Below are 18,323 nucleotides of genomic sequence, written 5' to 3'. Positions count from 1 at the left end.
AATATGCATTTGTAGGGCACTCCGGTCAGCATGAGACCTGCGGCAGTGACCGCAGACGCCGTCAGGAGGTTTCTGTGTGGGCTCCCTCAGTGCCACTGCCACACGTGTCCCCACCAAGGCCCCAGCCCTGAGGTTGCTCCTGGAGCCTGGAATCCCTCACTAGCCACACCCCCTGCAGAGCCCCAAATCCTGCACAGAGCACAGTGCCCACTCACCCCGCCCTCCTGCTCTCCTCCCTCGGCTTTGATAAATCATCTTAGTCACGTTTCCATTAACCCACGGGTCGCAGGAAGAAGCCAAAGGCCCTAAAGACCCTCGATGCTGGGAGCAGGAGAGGCATGAACAGGTCCAGACTGGAAGCCGCAGGGCCCAAGCTCTGCTCTGCCCAGCCCACTGTCCTCCTCAGGGATGAGCAGGGCAGTTAGCACACTGACCTCACCCAGGATACCCCAGCCCTGAGACCACGGCCCCCCTCACCCCACGCCCTTCAGTGCCTGCAGAGGCAGGGCTGCCACCACTCCACTCTAGTGGCTGCCATGGGGACTGCGGAGCTGCTATCCGACCCAGGTAGCTCAGTGCTGCAGACCCCACGGCACCCCAGAGGGCCACAATGACGGACCTGCCGGCCCGATGTTCAGCTCACTGTGGACCAGCATGCTGGCACCCACGAGCGTGGATCTGGTCAAAGATGGGCACAGGCCGAGGACCACAGGCCCCCCGTGCCCAGGTGAGTTCTCAGGAAAGCACTGTGCCTACGTCCCCAGGACACACATCGACCCTCCACGCCATCCCAGCTACTCAGGAGGCTGAGGCAGGAGGACAGCACCTGTAGGACCAGCCTGGACAACTTAGTGAGAATTTGCCTCAAAACATTTTTTAAAGGAGGGGCTGGGCTTAGTGGGTGTGTGTGAGGACCTGGGTTCCACCCCCAGCACAGAAAGACCGAAAGGAGGGAAGGAGGGAGGGGAGGAAAAGCCTGCCATGCAGAGGGGCCCCCAAGGGCCTCCAAGGGCGGATGGGCTCCCCAAAGATGGGGTCCTGGCTGGAAGTGTGATAGCAGAAGCCCCCGCGCACTCACCAGTAGAAGTAGTAGGCCAGGGCCGCGGCCACCAGTGTGGCGCAGACACCCGAGAAGAGGCAGGGGGAGGAGCTGGCCAGCATCTTCTGCCCTCGGTCAGTCGTGCACCGCACAAACTCGGAGGGAAGGCGCTGGCAAGGGAGCGGGGTTGGCTCCACCCAGAGGGTTAGGGGCAGAAACTCAGGCTGGGGACAGAGCCAGGCCTGCACCGCCCACACCTGACAGGCACTGTGGGGACGAGTGGGAGACAAGCCACTGGGTGCCACCACCCTGCAGAGACTCCTCCAGGGGCAGCAGGACGCACCACAGCAGCGTGCAGCAAAGACCCAGCCTCTCCTGCCCTGCAGGCTCCCACTAATCCAGTAAGTGGCTTTCCCCGGAGCTGCTGTCAACAGGGGCGGCACAGCGGGCAGGGCACTGTGACCCCGGCTGGACTGGCGGGGCTTGGGCGGGGCAGGAGGCAGCCAAGGAGGCCAGTGTGGTCCCTGGGTGCCCCACAGCAAACACATGACTTGGACATGCTGCAGTTCCAGGCCCCAGAGGCCACGCCCAGCCCGAGTCCTCGCCCACAGCTCTGGCCCTGGCTCAGCACCACCCGCAGCACAGCACCGAGCGCAGGGGCCTCCGACCCCGAAGCCTTGGGCTGGTATGCCAATGGCACACGCGAGGGCTCCAGGTGGCCCTGCGTCTCCCAGCCCAAATCAGGAGGCCCCGAAGCAGCTCAGGGGCAGAGCGGCAGGAAGCTGAACTGGGAGGACAGAGCAGAGCAGGGACAGGGCTGCTGTGAGGATGGAAGGCTGTCACCCACTGGGCAGCGAACAGAGCCCGGCCCGGGTCAGTGGCCGCACTGCAGAGGGACAGGCCTTGCTCTGCGTCTTTTGTGGCGCTGGACATGGCCACCGATGCCTCCTCTCCCACCCGACTGCACCCAGCCCCCTAGGCCCAGGCCGGTGCCCAAGCTTCGGAGCTGTCCCCGCGCCAGTGCCTCTCCTCACACCTGGCAGGCTCACACCACCACTGGCACAGGGCCAGCAGCACCGCGGGCCCCGCACCCCGGCACACGCATGTGCAGGCCTCGGCATCGCCAGCAGACCTTCGAGAGCCGTGGCAGAGGTCGTGGGGCCCGACTCCAGGTCCCGGGCTCCCCTCCGCTGTGGGGAGCAGAGCCGGCTCTGGGGAGAGCAGCGCAGTGCGACGGGGCCCATGGCACAGCCCCGGGACTCTGTGTGGGAGGCGGAAACGGACACAGACACGGACGGACCCGCGATAGCACCGTGGCTATGGCAGCCCCTTCTGGCCCTCATCGTGAACACGCTGTCCCAAACCCGCCTGCGGGCGACACCAGGTCCAGGCTGCAGCTGGTGGTGGCTCAGGGACGCTCGCCAGCTGGAAGGTGTCTTCCTCCTCCTCCCAGCGCTCTGCCTCAGACCACATAAGAGCCACGGGGACACAGCCAGCAGCAGCAAGGGCAGAGCTGTGTGCTCAGGAGGCAGAGTAAGGCAGAAGGTGGCGACCTCCACCCCTCCTGGTTTTCACGCTCGTCTTGGCCTCTGTAGGTGCAGATCGGGCTCTCGGGCTCCCTGAGGTCAGCTCGCTGTGACCACAGGGTGACACCGGCAGAGCCAGCACACAGCCACTGGCCACGGGGCAGACGGTCATTATCTGGCACTGAGGCCGGGGAGGCCCTGAGCGTTTGGTGCTGCCTAAGGGTTTCCTGGTCCTAATTCCCCGCGCTGCCTCCGGCCCACAGCCTCCTCTCACTCAGCTCAGGGCCAAAGCAGAGGGCTGCACCGGTCTCCCCAGCCCCCCCGCCCCATGGCCAAGGACGCAGCTCTGGGGACACGCTGGCCCAGCCGGGTGTGCATCTCTGCTCCCCTTCCTGGCAGCTGTCTAGGTCCCCCCACAGGAGGCTCCCTGGCACACCGGCCTGGGTCACAGGTCTCAGATGGCCTGGACGCAGGTGTCCATCACCCCCTCCTCCTGGGGACAGTCGGTGCTCAGCCTCGGCCAGGTCTCCACACCCCACACCCAGGGAATCGGGTTCCGCTGCCTGTGTGGCTCTGGGCGCTCGGGGGACACAGCTGTCATTGCACCGGGCCTGCTAATGAGCCCACAGAGACTCGCCGCTCCGCTGCCTGTTTACCGATTCAGCTCAACCCTGGTCCAGACATGAGCCAGGGCAGAGGGAACCACGGAAGGAGGGACACAGCCTGCGCCACGCCGCGAGTCCTCACGGGCCAGGCCGCCCCACACGCACCTCTTCACCGCGATGTGAAGAGTCCGATGCTGGAGAAGGCTGCGGGAGCTCTCTCCACTGGGGATGCACACACCGCAGCAGCCTTCTCACCCCTGGGCTCAGCTCTGTGCAGCCCTGCAGGGCACAGAAGCACGGACCCGCCCTGGTGTCCTGGACCTGCCCAAGTGCAGACAAACCCGGGTCGCCGCCGTGAACAGCTCTGCTGGGGTCACTTGGATGGCAGCAGAGGCTTCAGGAGCACAGCCATCAGATGGATCTCAGGGAAGGCTGAGGATCGGAATGGCCCAGCCCACACTGGGGCCAGGGCGTGAGCAGGTTACCAAGCAAACCAAACAAGAGTAAACAGTGAGGTGTGAGTGAGAAGCCGCTCCGGCCTGGCTCCGGTAGCAGCAGCATTGGGAAATCTGTGTGTGGCAGGGAAGAGCCCCGGGGGATGGGGGAGGCAGGCAGAGGGACGGGCATGGGCCCTGCACCCAGCACCTGCTCGGCCAGAAATGTGCTTGTTTCTGGGATGGTGCAGGTCTGGACAGATCGGCAACTATGTCCCAGGCTTGTGGCCTTAGAAAGGCAGCCACAGTCTGGCAGGGATGCATGGCCTCGAGAGCCGGCAGGAACCCAGTGGGTATTAGGGAGCAGAGATGACCGGAGGCTGGTGTGCTTCTGTAACCAGTGGCCTAGCTTGAGGCTCACCTCAGGGCAGCTCCTACCTGAGATCAAGTTCTCTCAAACAAAGACCTGAAATCTGTCCGACAACTGACAGTTCCTGTGACTTCCATGTGCTCCCAACTGAAGTTTCCGTCAGACTCCCAGCTCTTCCCGGTCTGTGTCCCGTGGGCATGAACCCTGCTTGCCCCTGACAGCGGCCACCCAGCTCTGAGTTCCATCCTCTCCCAGGACCGGTGGTGGCCAGTGTGGATCCTGGACAGATTCCCTACTGCCCATGGGGAGGCATAAAGAGGTCCTCCAGAACAGAATGAGTGTAAAACACGGGGTGCGGTGTGTGCTTTTTGAGCGTCAAACCCCCTACCTGAGCTGCACCCACTGAGCTGAGTCCCCACAGTGCCGGGAACACGGCTGCTGACTGCACCCTCGCGAGGACCCAGGACTCCCTCACCGGGAATGGGGCCTCGGCTGGGGCCCAACAGCTGAAGTAGGAACAAAGCATCCTGAGGCCACATGGCACCTTTGGGAGCGCGGTGGCCGCAGAGGATCCGGCTCAAAAGCTGGAGCCAGGCTGGACAGGCGCAGGCACATCCGGAGCAGGGAGGCCTCCCTGCCCAGGGGATAGGGGCCAGGAGGGAAAGTGACCTTGGCAGAGGACACCTGTCTGTCCCTTCCCAAGTCCCCTCCCACTCCCTCTCTCAAAAAATGGCCTTCATCGCTCAGGCCTCGCTGCCAGAGCCAGGTCACCTACTTCTACAAAGTCACCTGCCAGGAACCCGGGGCTCAGGTGGGCAAGAGGGCCGCAGGAGGCAGCAGCGCCCAGCACACCTCCCCAGATGCAGTGAGCAGAGGCGCGGGGCCGCTGAGGTGCCCGTGCACCATCTCGGGAGAGGCAGCCACACCTGCAGTGGGCACCAGAAGACCCAGCCACCCCGCTGGGCGCCTCCAGCCCTAACCCAGCCCTCTGGCCAGCTTGCTGTTGCCTGTGTCGCGGTCCAGCTGGGGCCAGCCCGACCCTCGTCTCGCCCAGTGCCTGGTGGGACCAGCTCTGCCACAGGCCCCACGATGAGCTGCACGCCGAGGTCGGCTACAAGCACATGCCTCATCACAGGGCCAGGGCCGCCCTGCAGGTCCACAGGCACCCCACGGTCCACCCTGGGCACCCTCCACCGTTGGCCCCAAAGCGTGACCTCAGGGCCTTTTCCATAGGGTGCACCCACTGCCTGGCTCACATCTTCCCCTTCCCAAGGCACAGGACAGCAGGGCCCCACGCAGAGGCCGAAGGAGTGTGCCACACTCCTGGCCACATGAAGGCTCCTAGGTGCTCTCCCCTCCCTGCGGTGTCTGCTGAGCAGCCACTTGTACCTCCGAGGTCCAGGGAGGGGTCTGGGCAGCGCCCGTGTCCCTGGGTGCCCATGAGCAGAGCCCTTCTCCAGCGCAGTGGTCACATGGCGGCCTCGCCTGGCACAGCTGCTTTCAGCTCGGGTGGGGAGGGTGGCACTGATGTCACGGCCTCCAGGGACCAGGAAAACATGAGCCCCCCAGCTTCGCAGTGTCCACTGTGCCTGGCTCCAGAGAGGAGGTGGTGCCACCGCCCGCCCCTGCCCCACAGCCACTCCTGCCTCCGTGTCTCTCAAGTCCCGAGGGCATCACACTGACCTAGCTCCAGGACCTGATCACAAACGCTCATCTGGAGAGAACCTGGCCTGGCCACAGGGGCTGCGCTGTCCCCTGCAATGCTGCCTTTCTGTCCCACTGCGGGGGCCTCCGTCAGACCCAGGACAAAGGTCACGTGGCTCTGGCTGGGCTGGAGGAGCTGTGGCTCAGTGTCCCTCTGCCCTCTCTGCCCCACACTTCCTGCAGGACGGTGGCCAGGGCACCAGCTCCATAGCCATCGGTCCCATCCTGTCCTGCTCTGCCCCCACCCTGCCAACCCCGCAAGCCATGTCACCCTGGCTCCAGGCAGCACACGTCTGTGTCCATGTCCACAGGCCCGGGGCCCCAAGGCCCTGGCTGCACCTGCTTCTCACTCGGACTTCGGGATGGTGCCCCTCTGGCTCCTGTGTCTCCTTGTGGGTAGCAGCTCTGTGCTGGGTACCAGGCCTCTGACAGGCCTTACATGCTCTCTACAGCTGTGCAACCCTCACCTGGCCTCCTGGCCCCGGATACTGCAGGGCACCATAGGGCTGGGTACGGCACTGAGTGCCAGCGCTGGCCACTCGCCAGAGGCCTCTCCCCAGAAAGTGTGGCGAGGGACAGCGTATGGCAGGACTGGCACTGGAGTGGAGTGGGTTGCTCATACAGGGTGACAGGGGCTGAGAGCTGATGCAAAACAGAAGCACAAGCAGTCAGTCTACAAACACCTGGAAAACACAAGAGGCCAGGGACCAGAGTCCATGGGGAGAGGTAATAAGAGCCGGAGAAAAGAACTCTGCACCAGAAGGCCCAAGAGCTGGTCCAAGGGCTCCTCAGGAAGCCACAGCTGCAGGGTGGGTGCATAGGCCCAGGCTCGGTCCCTAGCCAAGCAGAGCCTGTCACAACCCACACTTGGGGGACAAGGGCCACCCCACCCCTAGGGCTCCCCCCAAGGCACCAGCCCCTGGCAGGCCAGGGAAACAGGGACCAGTCTGGGCGCAATCGGGGCTATGCCTCAGGCAAAACCTTCAGGACAGCCAGCACCCACTACAGCCCGACCCACCAGATGTGCTGGAGAGTGCAGGGCGAAGCCTCATTAAACAGTTCCCACCCAAAATGCCACCTTGGTGAGTAGGTGACAGGCACGGAGCAGGCGTGGGTCACTCAAGAGCCTCACGTCAGATCTGGGAGTTGTGTGTGGAGCTGCTTCTCCTGGTGACCTAGGCAGATGCGAGACCTCAGCCACGGCCCTGCCCAGCCTGGGGACAGCACCGGAGGGGGCAGGGGGCAGCAGGACCGAGCCTGGGAGGCTCATAGTCCGGGGGCAGACAGATGGGCATGGCCGGGGCTCCACCTCCCCTGACACCCTGGGTGCTCCACTGACTCAGGGCTGGGAAGAGCCGGGGGGCAGCTCCCTTACCTGGGGCTCGGTGGACACAGCAGCACTCCAGCAATGTGTGTGGCACTGCAGTGACAAGGACGGGTCGCCAGCTTTTACCAGGCCCTCTGCCCCACCCCGGCTGGGAGGAACAAGGAGAGGACGCTTATCTGTGACCAGGGTTTCTGTGCCCAGGGAAGTATGGCCTGAGGGGCCAGCGCAAGGGGACAGGGCCACGGCCCCCACACTGGCCCCCACCCGAAGGAGGGACAGCTGCTGGAGACTGGAGCAGGGGGCCAGGGGCCAGGGGGAGGCTGCACAGGCCCAGTTGGGGACAGAGGCAGAGGTGTGGGCTGCAGACCCCCACCCTCCGAGCCAGCCCAGCCCCGCAGCAGCATACGTGGGCGGAACTCCCGCGAGCTCAGGGGTTCCTGCCTGCGGATGAGACGGTGAAGGGTGAGCCAGGGTCTCGGAAAGCCCCAGAGAGGTCAGATGTTGGGCATCTGCCAGATGTTGGCATGGAGGTCACGTGACCGGCTCAGCAGCAGGGGAGCAGAGCTGTGAGGGGGGGAGCGCTGGTGAGGGGCGCTGTTCCCCAGGCTGCAGGCCCAGTTGCAAGGTGAGAAATGGTCCTGGTCCCAAGGCCCCGTAGGTCCCGGTGGTAAGGGTGATGTGTGGGGAAAGAGCCTCAGACTTGGAAGTTTGGAAGGGACAGCAGCTCCTGCAGGCCTCCACTGGGCGGTCACCCGCAGGCCCAGTGCTCAACTCAGGGCCAGTGAGGACAGTGAGGCCCCTGCCCTCAGGACACAGACCTGGCCGCACCTGTTCCCCCTGGCACCCTGGCCCTCTGTGCCACCTGAGTTCTGACCCAGCGCCCCGGGCCCCAGCTGACATCAGACCCAGTGCCTGCCTCCCCCGGTGGCCTGATGCCCCCTGGCCTGTCTGTCTTCGTGCCAGTGCAGACACACCACCCACTGTATCTAAAGTCCCTTGTGTGGTGGCTCTGCCCTGGGGCAGTTGTGCACTGGTGTCTGCCAGGCAGTACCCAGCCCTGGCCAGCCGGACCCTGGGAGGCAGAGGGCACCAGGCATCAGAGAAACCAGGGCAGCAAAGCCAGGCTGCAGGCCCCAAGTCCCTAGAGCCCACGGGAGCCCTGGCCAGAAACCCGTGCCTCGCACACTAGTGTTGGGTGTGAGTGTGAGTGGCTGTGCAGATGCCTGTGTGTACGTGCGTGCACGGTTGGGCAGGGGTATGTGAGCGTGTGTGCACACACAGGTCCCAGGGCCACCCTCACATCTGAGCACAGGGCACCTCCCAGGTCACAGGGCCCATGTCCAGCCATGGCACTGGCCCCTGCTGTGGCCCCTGGCTCCCCATGGGTGCGTCAGAGGTCTGTCCCCTCAGTGGTGGCTGAGGAGGTCCAGGCAAGCTGGCCTCGCTCTGGGACACTGCCACACGATGGCCCCATCTTGCCCCACACACCTGGGTCCCTGCTCCCGCTGGCCTCTGCCTGTGACCCACCAGCCAGCCCTGGACACACATGGGCATGGGTGTCGCCTCTGTCCCTAATACTGCGGGCACAGCAGGCCCTTGGGCTAGCGAGCAGCATATGAAATCTGCAAGGCCACCCAGCAGCTGCCCATGGTCTCTCACTCGGGGTTATATAGTGGGGTTCCCAGCCCAGCGCCCAGGGCCTCCTGCCTCCCAGAGCCCCAGTCCAAAGTCTGTCCCTGCAGAGCACCCGTGACCCCAGAGCTCAGGAGCCCTGTGAACAACTGGACTCTGAAGCAGACCGGCCAGGCTGGCGGCGTGGCAGCTCCCAGCACGTGGCTCCCAGCTGCTCCTGCAGCCAAGCTGCAGGGCCCGAACGGCAGTAAGGACCTGGAAAAGAGGCCCCTGGGAGGTGTGCCGCACCTCAGGGGGTGCTGGGGCCACCCAGGAGGAGGTCAGCCATCTGACTCCCTGGACAAGGACTGCGGCGGGAGACCAGGGCAGGGCAGAGCACAAAGTCCCAGGACACAGCGCTGAGCTCCCACAGCCCGCCATGCACCAATGAGAGGGCGCAGTCTCCAGTCCTCTCAGAGGACTGGGCAGGTTTCCCTAGGAGGCCCGGAACGAACCCAGCCTGCGGGTGGGAGATGCAGAGGGGCTGCCAGTGCCGCTGCAGCCTCTCTTGCACTGTGCTCTGCTCGCACACTGTGCAGTGTACTTTTCCCCCTTTTATCAGCCCAAACTCACTCTGCAGAGCCTGTTTCTTTTCCTACTTTCAGTGAGCATAAAATCTCGCTCGCTCCCTTTTGCACTTTCCTTGAGAGGACCTAGAAACCACCTCTCGGAGGAGTCTCCAGCGCCTGGGACCCAGAACAGAACTGCATGGTGCCTCCTCTCATACAGCAGAGCCCAGCTTTGCCGATGACAAAGGCCCCGAACCGAGCACCTCACCAGCCGACATGAAGGAACCCATGGGAGCCCGAAACCACAAAAACAGTCCCAAATGCTCACCTCAGAGCACCGTGGTCCTGACAGTGAAAGTGAGATAAATGGCAGAAAGTAACTTCTTCAGAGACGGATGCTGTAACAGTTGATTTATTTTTCTCTGTATACGAGTGACAGCCCAGCCCTCTTTGAGACAGTATCTCATTAACTTGCCCGGGCCAGCCTCCAACTTGCAACCCGCCTGCCTCAGCCTCCTAAGGGGCTGGGATTACAGGTGTGCACTACCATCCATGGCGATTGCACAGTTAATTCCCCATGCACCAGATGACTCGACCGTACCTTCACAAGGCAGAAATCCCAGGGGGCGGTGTAAACATGAGTCACGGCAGGCTAAAAACAGCAAACACTACCTCACCTCTGAATCCACAGCAACATCTGTGCAGTGTGCCCAGGCACAGAGCAATACAGGAATGCGCAACAAACTCCAAAGGGCAGTGAAACACATGTCTCTTCGTAAATTTGAAACAAGAATTAATTTACAAAAATAAGAAATCAGTAACAAAATCAGAAAGCAGGACGAGTGCCCACTGTTCACAGAAACATGCTTCTCTCAGATGTCTTGGGGGGGTAAGAAAAATTAACACCGAAGAACTTTTTTTAATACCAGGGATCCAACGGGACCTTGCACTTGTGAGGCAGGGGCAGAACCGCTGAGCTAAGTCCCCAGCCCCACACTGAAGAATTTTTAAGAAATATATTAGTGAAAACTAAAGCAACGTGTACATAGAGAATTCACCTCATGGACTACTTTCATCTGGGAAAGGAAAATAAGAGAATGAAGTTTCCAATTCAAAGTTTTGGAAAATTATAAAGTAATGAAGGAATAAAGGTTAAAATAAAAATTATCTAGGAAAACACATCTTAATGAATAGCTATACTGAAAGTTTTTTGAGGGGAGAGACTAGTAAGTTATCCAGAGCAGTAAAGAACTAATTAAACTGGGCGTAATAACACATGTCTATAATCCCAGCACTCAGGAGACAGAGGCAGGAGGAGCGCCACGAGTTTGAGGCCAGCCTGGGCTCCACAGCAGATCCTGTTTCAAAAGAGCAAACAAACAAACTGTCATTTAGGTACTGTGCAGACGTTTGAAGAGAACAACTCTGAGAACCACTGCTTCATCCTCAGCAAGGTCAAGCCGAGTGTGGTGGCTCATGTATGTAATCCCAGCACTGGGGAGGCTGAGGCAGGAGGATCGCCGTGAGTTTCAGACCAGCGTTGGCTACACAGTGAGACCCTTCTCAATAACAAACAAACAAAAAACAATAGTGCAAATTGCTCTTTGAAAAAGTACTAAGCAGGCAGAACAGGTGGCCCAGGGCTCCTCGGGCGGTGACCACGGCAGGGACTCAGTGGGGCTGCTATCAGAGGTCAGGTGGCGACACAGAAGTGAGGGAGGCGCTGCTCAGAGACCTGAAGACCTCAAAGCATGTGACACAAACACCACGGAGACGCCAGCCACAGGGATGGCCAGAGAAGTTCCCCTGGCGACCAAGGCGGACAGTGCCAGCCCGGACCGTGGGTCACTGCACTGCGCAGACCAGGCTGCAGGGCTGGCGTGAGGAGGGCAGCCATGCCCGCCGACACCTGGGGTGCAGACGGCGTCCTGCGCACCTCCCAGGTCCCTCGGGCGGCTCTCATGAACCGACACACTGGTGAGAATCGGACTTGCATCCATTTTTAAAACTTAAAACACTAAGATTTCATCAGGGGAAGACCTTTCTAATGTCCAGGCTTTGGAGAGTTAGGAGTTCTGGACATGGCTGCCTCAGGTCCTAGGAGCACTGCCAAAAACCTGATTTCCTACATTCACTGTTTCCCACGTGGGGAAGAAAATCCCTGTAAACATTAGTCTGCTGGAAGATTCCGCATTCTCAGCGCTGCTGGTGTCTGGATCACTTCTGACCCCGTGACTCCCATCTGTCTGCCTCTCCTCCCCAAGCAGAGGGTCACAGTGAGGGTCACCCCAGAGCCCCAGGCCGCGTGTCATGCCCGCACCGGCTCCCTCCTCATCGGGAGTGCGGTTATTTGTCGTTGCCGTTTCTCCTTTAACCTCATTAAAGATGAGTTACATGGTTTTTCTGGGTGGACTGAAGGTTTACCCTGGTTAATGATAAACTGTTTCCATGTGTTTGCCGTTGCTTTAAAGAATGTGGACTGTCACAGACTGAGAGCAATGTCACATCTGGCTTGAAAAGAATTAATAAGCGGAGTCATGGTGAGATAAAAAGTCAACACGCAACCAGATGTGTGTGCACACCTGTGGTCCCGCTCTCCGGGAGAGCCAAAACTTTGAGCCCAGCCTGGGCAACTTAGTAATTTAGCGAGACCCTGTCTCAAATTAAAAAAAAAAAAAAAAAAAAAGAAAAAACAAAGAATGAAAAAATGTATGCATTAAATTCTGCATTATTAAATTGTTATTATAGAATTATGAATTATTGATAATGATTATTGTAGTTAATGCATTACTTTATTATAATTATTAAATTATTCATCAGTGGTACCTTGGTTCACAAACAATTTTTTTCCATGATTCTGTTTGGAAACTGAATTACATGAGAATGGAATCCAATTTGGTTTGTGGCCAGAAGCATGGGAAAAATTAAGTTCATAAACTGAGAAGCAACTATATTCCCGAAGAGTTTTAATCAATCATGTTAAAAAAAAAAAAAAAAAAAAAAAAAGGCAACACACAGTGACCGAGAGTTTGCTCCACAGAATCCGGGATGGCACAGCATGCATCTACGGGCATGGTCGTGACAGTTCTGTAACGATAATGCAGGACAGGTACTTGAACAAACTTCACCTCCATTTCCTGATAAAAAAGACTCAAGAAAACAGAGGTCAGCCTAGCCAGGTGTAGTGGTACAGGCCTGTCATCTCAGAACCAGGGAGGCTGAGGCAGGAGGCTCACCACAAGTTGGAGTCTAGCCTAAACCATACAGTGAGACACTGTCTCAAAAACAGAAAAGAATTAGGAAAAAAAAGAGAGAGAGAGAAAATAAACAGGGCTGAACTTAAAGCACTCTCCTAACATGCTTCTTCACAAAGTTACACCAGCTCTACAGCTGTGTCAGGAGCTACCGTCCCTGCTCGAGCGCCAGCTTTCCGCTCCCTGGAGAGACACCGACCACCTCAGGGACCACGTGCACACCCCTTGCACAATCCAGGGTGCACTCACGACAGCAGCACAAGGGTCCAACCACAGCCGTACACAAACAAATCAAGACCTGTGCCCTGAGCTGGTCCCGTCCATGGCCCAGACCGGCTCGCCGTAGATCAAGGACACTGAGGCCAGCAGGGAGGGGGCTGAGGCGGGCAGTGGGGACAAAGGCTGAAGGCATCGGTCCCTGGAGCCCAGGTCCGCCTGGTGCCGATCAGACGCTGCAACTCCCAACAGAACCGAAGTTCCCCTTAGCTCCGTGCCAGAAACCTGCACGCGTGCGAGGCCAGGCCTTCAAGAGTGCAAAACACTCATGACCACGGCAGCAGCGCACGTGTGGCCTGCAGGCCCCTCAAGGCGCTGAGAAGCCTGGGTGCACTCCTTCCAGGAACCGACTGCGCATGTCTGGGTTTTCTGGTCTAGCTCAGGGCAGGGCTGGGGAGCCTCGAGACAAAGCAACGGAAGTAAGACCACTGTTCTCTGAAACGCCCCGCAGCTCATCCGCATCCTGGTAGGCTCATCCTGCATCCTGTCACGTCGGTAAAGACATGGACATTGCCGTCCCCTTGATCCTCTCACCCCAAGTTCGATTCACTCCCCCTCTCAAAAACAACAGAAAAAGTAAACCTTTACTTAAAAAAAGAAAACGAGCCAAACGGCTGACGGTAAGAGAAGGGAGGAGAGAGTCAGCTCGCTCGTTCGCGCAGACACAGGGGAGGGGGCAGGCAGCAAAGTTCAAGGCCCCCGCAGTGGGTGGAGGCATCCATCCTGAGTGTCACCGCAGTCACCGTGCTGGACCCCCCGGACGAGGGACAGCGGGCACCACGACACACGCCTGTCGTCCCAGCCACTCGGGAGCCCAGGGATGCAGGCCAGCGAGGGCAACGCAGGCGCCCTGCCCGGCCAGCTCCTGCAGACGGACGCCGTCAGAGAGAACCCAGGACGCCGTCCAGGTCAGCAGTTCTCGGGGACAGCGAGAGCCAGCGCCAGGAGCAGCCCGCCGCACTCCGAAAGGCAGGACAGCACCGAGGGCACACGTGTGTGCCTCTGCCTCAGGGCCAGGCCCAGGGCCTGCAGCTGGCCTGCACGCCCCTAGCCTGGGGCTCCCTCCTGACTCCAGCTCCCGGCGAGTTGCCGAGGGGAACGCGAGGGCTGGGGCTGAGGATGCACGAGACGCTGCTGCTGGAAGCCTCCGGACACAGCAGGCCCTGTGGCCGAGCCCTGAACCCAGAGCGCCCAGAGCTCCTCCTGGCTGTCTTCAGCAAGGGACCGGGCGGAGCAGGTGACTGTGGGGACACAACACACTGACGGCTGCACAGAGACCACGGCCCATTTGACCCTGCAGCCTGGCCCGAAGGGCAGGGGCAGCGGCTCTGCCGCATGACGGCCACCCAGGCAGGGAGACTCCCCACAGTACGCGTGCGCTCTGCCCTGACCTACGTCTGACTGGGAGGAGCGGAGCAGACACTCCTGGGTAGGAAGTCCTCAGCCCGGCCGGTGCCCCCGGATGCTCCTCATCACCTTCAGAGCCTGCAAACAGTACTGGCCGGCAGGACAGAGCGGACAGCTGGCTCCAGACCGCGCAGGAGGCAAAGTCCGCCCTCCACCGAGGCAGGCAGTGGCCAGCATGCGGCGAGAGCTGTGTCTGCCGCATCACCTGGATGGCAGCCTCTGGCCCGGCCACCCCGGGCTGGACGGGGACCTGCTGTCCCACACAGGGGTCACGTCACACAGTCCCCTCTGGTTCTGATGGACCAGTGACCACGGAACCCCACCGAATCCGTCACACAGGAACTTCCCACCCGGCACAGCTATGCGTGTGTGCACAGATGTGTGCACACGCACTTTGGCGCACGTGTACAAGGGACAGTGCTTTCAGACGAGGTCTGTGTATACCAGAAAACACCAGGAAACTAAACGCTGAGCCGCACAGGTGACCAAAGGCAGACACGCTTTGGTGAGCTGCACATGACCGCGCACACCTTCGCACACCTGCGCGTTCTCCTGAGCAGCTCTGGAGGGCAGCACAGCCATCCTTAGGGCTCTCTATCCAATAAACAATGCCCTTTTAATGGTGTGGCTCTGTGTGATGATCATATGTTACTTCTGTGAGTAAAATTTAAATATGAAGGAAGAACCGATTGCTTGCACGTTGAGCTGCGTGCGACCCTCTGTCCCCGCAGGCTCGCAGCAGTGGGACCTGTCCTCCTTCCCAAGACGCAGGGAGCCAGAGGCTTCGAGACATCCAGGCGCCAGCTCCTGAGGGACAGGGCACAGGCAGGGGACAAGGGCAACCTGGACACGCTGCAAGGCACAGCTCGGAGACTGTTAGGGGCTCTGAGTTGCCACCGAAGAAACCCAGGAAGTGCAGAGTGGAGCCACGTGACAGCGCAGGGTGGCCGCCGGGGACCACCAAGGGGGTGCTCGAGAGCACCCACACAAAGCCCAAACAGAGTCCGCTGCTCGGGGTTCCGCCCTGAGTCCCCTGGTTTCGCTGAGCCCCACTGCACATGGCACTGCCTCTGCCTAATGCAGGCTCGGAAAGGCCTGGCTGGACGTCCTGGGGCCCTGATGACCACACCTCTCCCAGTGCTTCTACCCAGGAGGCCTTTGGGATGCGCAGGCTCAAGTCAGAAACAAAGGTGCACCCATAAATTCCAGAATCAGTGACAACCAGCTGGCTGGGTCGTGGCACAGGCTGTCTGTCTGGAACTGCCTGACCTTTCCTGCCTCGTTTATTTCTCACTTTTTGAGTGAGGGTCTCACTGTATAAGTCAGGCTGGCCTTGAATTCACAGCAATCCTCCTGCCCCAGCCTTCCCAGTGCTGGGGTTATATGTACACGTGTACCACGTGCTTGGTTCTTTCCTGCCTCTCAAAAGTGCTGCTGGGTGTGGTGGCACACGCCTGTGATCCCAGTGCTCGGTGGGCTGAAGCAGGAGGATCGCCCCAATTTCGAGGCCAGCCTGGACTACAGAGTGAGATCCTGCCTCAAAAATCCAAATAAAATAAAATTTTAGAAAGTCCTGGGTAGGGTTGGGTGCAGTTCAGTGGCATCACATTAGGAGGTGCGAGGCCCAGGGCTCTACTCCCACAGAACCCAGGAAAGTGTGAAGTGCCAGGCTCTAGCTGAGCCTGCGAACCTCAGCGCTGCTCCTCCAGCAAGACAGAGAATAGTTTCCGCTTGCAACAGAGTAGCAGTAGCTTAAGCAACTGAAAACCAAATTTATCATACAGGAGAGACAGCAGCAAGTGGGTGCTGACTGAATACCAGGGGGAGAGCTAGCCGCCCAGGACGCCAGGCTGGGACCACAGTGTGGTCACAACATCATGAAAGAAGCAGCCATAACAGAATAACTGCAAAGTGACACTCCACAAAGTCCTTCCGGTTCAGAAATAAAGGAGGCGTCTCCTGCTTGGGCCACGGTTACGTGATGGTGATAAGCAGCAGTCATAACTGCAAACCAGACATGCGAGGGACTGGGGCTGCACTAATACTGGCCACATCCGTTTGCTCCAGCCGTGGTTCCCAGCATTCCCTGGTCACAGGCAGGCCCACTGGGTTAGGGACCCAGGCTGAGCCCACAGGTGGCCGGGCAGGGTCTCCCAGCTCAGAGAAGGCAGGCAGAAGATGCCAGGCCCGGGCATGACCCCACTGCTCAAGCTGCTGCCCAAAGGAGGGGCCACTGGAGCATGGAGAAACGCCACATCCAGTGGTCCTCAGTGGGCAGGCTCGGTCCTGAGCCTGCACGACCCAGGCCTGGTTGAGTGCCAGATCCACTGGGGCTGCTGGGACCTCTGCAGGAGACAGACTTCCAGGGCCACCCACACTCGGTCTGCACCAGGAAACCCAGACACACATCAAGGCATGCGTGTGCCTCACTCACCAAGGCACTGGTCAGCAGGGCGGGCACAGGTTGTCCTCAGAGGTGTCCGGCTGGATGGGCCTGGAAGGAGAGACGTGATCATGAGCTGCGTGGCAGGACAGGAAGCCCATGGGAGCAGGTCCCTGAAGCTGGAGAAGGCCAAATGCCAGGGGAACTGAGTCATGCCCCACCTTCCTCCCCAGGGACACGAGCCACAAACTCAAGAGGACACCAGGTTCACAGCCCACTCCGACCTTCCCGGGGCCATAACGTCCATGCCGGACAAGGTGGCCAAGGCAGGGAGCCCAGGACTGAGGTCGCGTCTTGAGCTGAGGCCGCCGGCCCCTGGGCTCCCAGGGCTCCCAGGGCTCCTGCTGCACCCGCAACAGCCCCCAAAGGCACTGGCTCCTGCTTCCTCCCTGCTCGTGTCACCAGTCAACCCAGGGTGCACAAAGCCGAGCCCCGCGCTTGTGGGTTTTATGCTGCTGAGAACACAATCAAACTCACCCTGTAACCACCCTTAGCACACGGCCGGGACATGGTGGAGCCCGCACTGTGGTGTAGCAGACACCAGCACCCTCCAGAGGTTTGCACGGCACAGGCCACAGACCCCGCCCCTGCCTCGGCCCCAGCTGCACCGGCTTCTGCAGAACCTCTCTGTCCACAGCTCCCCGGTACACAGCACAGCTTCCCACACCTTGAGAGCCAAATGACACGGCACTGAATGCACGCCCCGCATTCGTGTGAGGAGGCCCAACCCCCGCGACTGTGAGCAGGTGGGGGTTTGAGGTGACACAGGCAGGGCCCTCACGAGGAGCCCTGCAGCCGGCACCCGGACAGCCGGGAGAAGCAAAGTCCAGAGCTCCAGCCCGACCATCGAGCGTGGCACCTGTGCCCCCTCACCAGCCTCCCGCCCGATCCTGGGGGGGCCCTCAGCCACCCCCAGAGCTCCCTCGGTCCAGGGTACGGCGGAGTTCTCGGATGCATCCTCCACCTGAGAGCTGCCTTCTTGGCTGAAGCCGGTTTTCCTTTCAGCTTTGCTCCTCCTGGCCTAACAGACTTCTGCCTCTGGCTGCTCCTACCGGGTGCTTCTGTGTGTGCTTCCTCAGTTGGGGCTCGATGAGCTTCGTGGAGATGCGTTTTCATCACATCCGGAAAAACGTCAGCACTGTGGTTCCCACCTTGCTCACGGGTGGCTGCTCCGGAAAGCAGCTCCAGGCAGCAGCAAGCACGATAGGCGCAGTCCAGAGGCCTGCATTTCCTGGGTCTTTCTGCTCCGTGTGCCACTTCAGGGTGGTGTGGCTTGGTTCACATCTAAAATGTCCCAGCGGCCAGGTGCAAGGCCAGGAAGGTGGGCCCTAGAAGACGGCGGGCAGGAGGGCTCTGACCTCATCGTGCTGCTGACCGGGGTGGAATCCTAACGTCGCAGCGGCATCAGGACACGATGGGGCAGGAGTGGGCCTGGCTAAGTGGGTTACGGGGCACCAGCCAGAGGGCTGTTCTGTCCCCGCCCCTTCCCCTTGGGCTCTCTGTCCTGCTTCCCATGCCCACCTGCCGTGATGCCACCTCAGCCAGTTAACCATGGACTGGAGCCTCGGAACCGTGAACCAAAGCAAACCTCCTCGCAGCTGCTGCCCTGGGGTATCTGTCACAGTGCGGAAGCTGACTAACCCACTGGCCTTCTCCCGCGAGGTCAGCCTGTCAGCCCCATCCAGTGTATCTCCCATCTCTGGATCTATTTGGCTCTTTTTCTTTTCTTTTTCTTTTTTTTTTTTTTTTTTTTTTTTT

At 60.2% G+C, this 18,323-nt stretch overlaps 1 protein-coding gene across 5 annotated transcripts in view; it reads right to left on the bottom strand.

The window, feature by feature from the left end:
- The window catches only part of Agpat3 (1-acylglycerol-3-phosphate O-acyltransferase 3), a 35,987-nt gene extending 19,371 nt beyond the window's left edge, over positions 1 to 16,616 (bottom strand). Inside the window, exons 1-4 of one of the 5 annotated variants that reach the window (XM_010636447.3) lie at positions 9,514 to 9,603; positions 7,412 to 7,569; positions 7,054 to 7,098; positions 6,757 to 6,853 (exon numbers count right to left, since the gene is read on the bottom strand). The gene's annotated coding sequence lies outside the window, so the exon portion shown is untranslated. Of the gene's footprint in view, positions 1 to 1,078; positions 1,460 to 6,756; positions 6,854 to 7,053; positions 7,099 to 7,411; positions 7,570 to 9,513; positions 9,604 to 14,110; positions 14,135 to 16,556 lie in introns of those variants that run through there. The other 4 variants (XM_010636446.1, XM_010636451.3, XM_010636448.2 and 1 more) reach the window with 4 other exon arrangements.
- Between the last annotated feature and the right edge of the window lie 1,707 nt (positions 16,617 to 18,323).

The sequence above is a fragment of the Fukomys damarensis genome, unplaced genomic scaffold, assembly GCF_012274545.1.
Source record: "Fukomys damarensis isolate Sample0158 unplaced genomic scaffold, DMR_v1.0_HiC HiC_scaffold_24, whole genome shotgun sequence".
Classification (NCBI taxonomy): domain Eukaryota; kingdom Metazoa; phylum Chordata; class Mammalia; order Rodentia; family Bathyergidae; genus Fukomys; species Fukomys damarensis.
The sequence above is the reverse complement of the archived record's forward strand: the minus strand, read 5'-3'. Positions and strand labels throughout refer to the sequence as shown.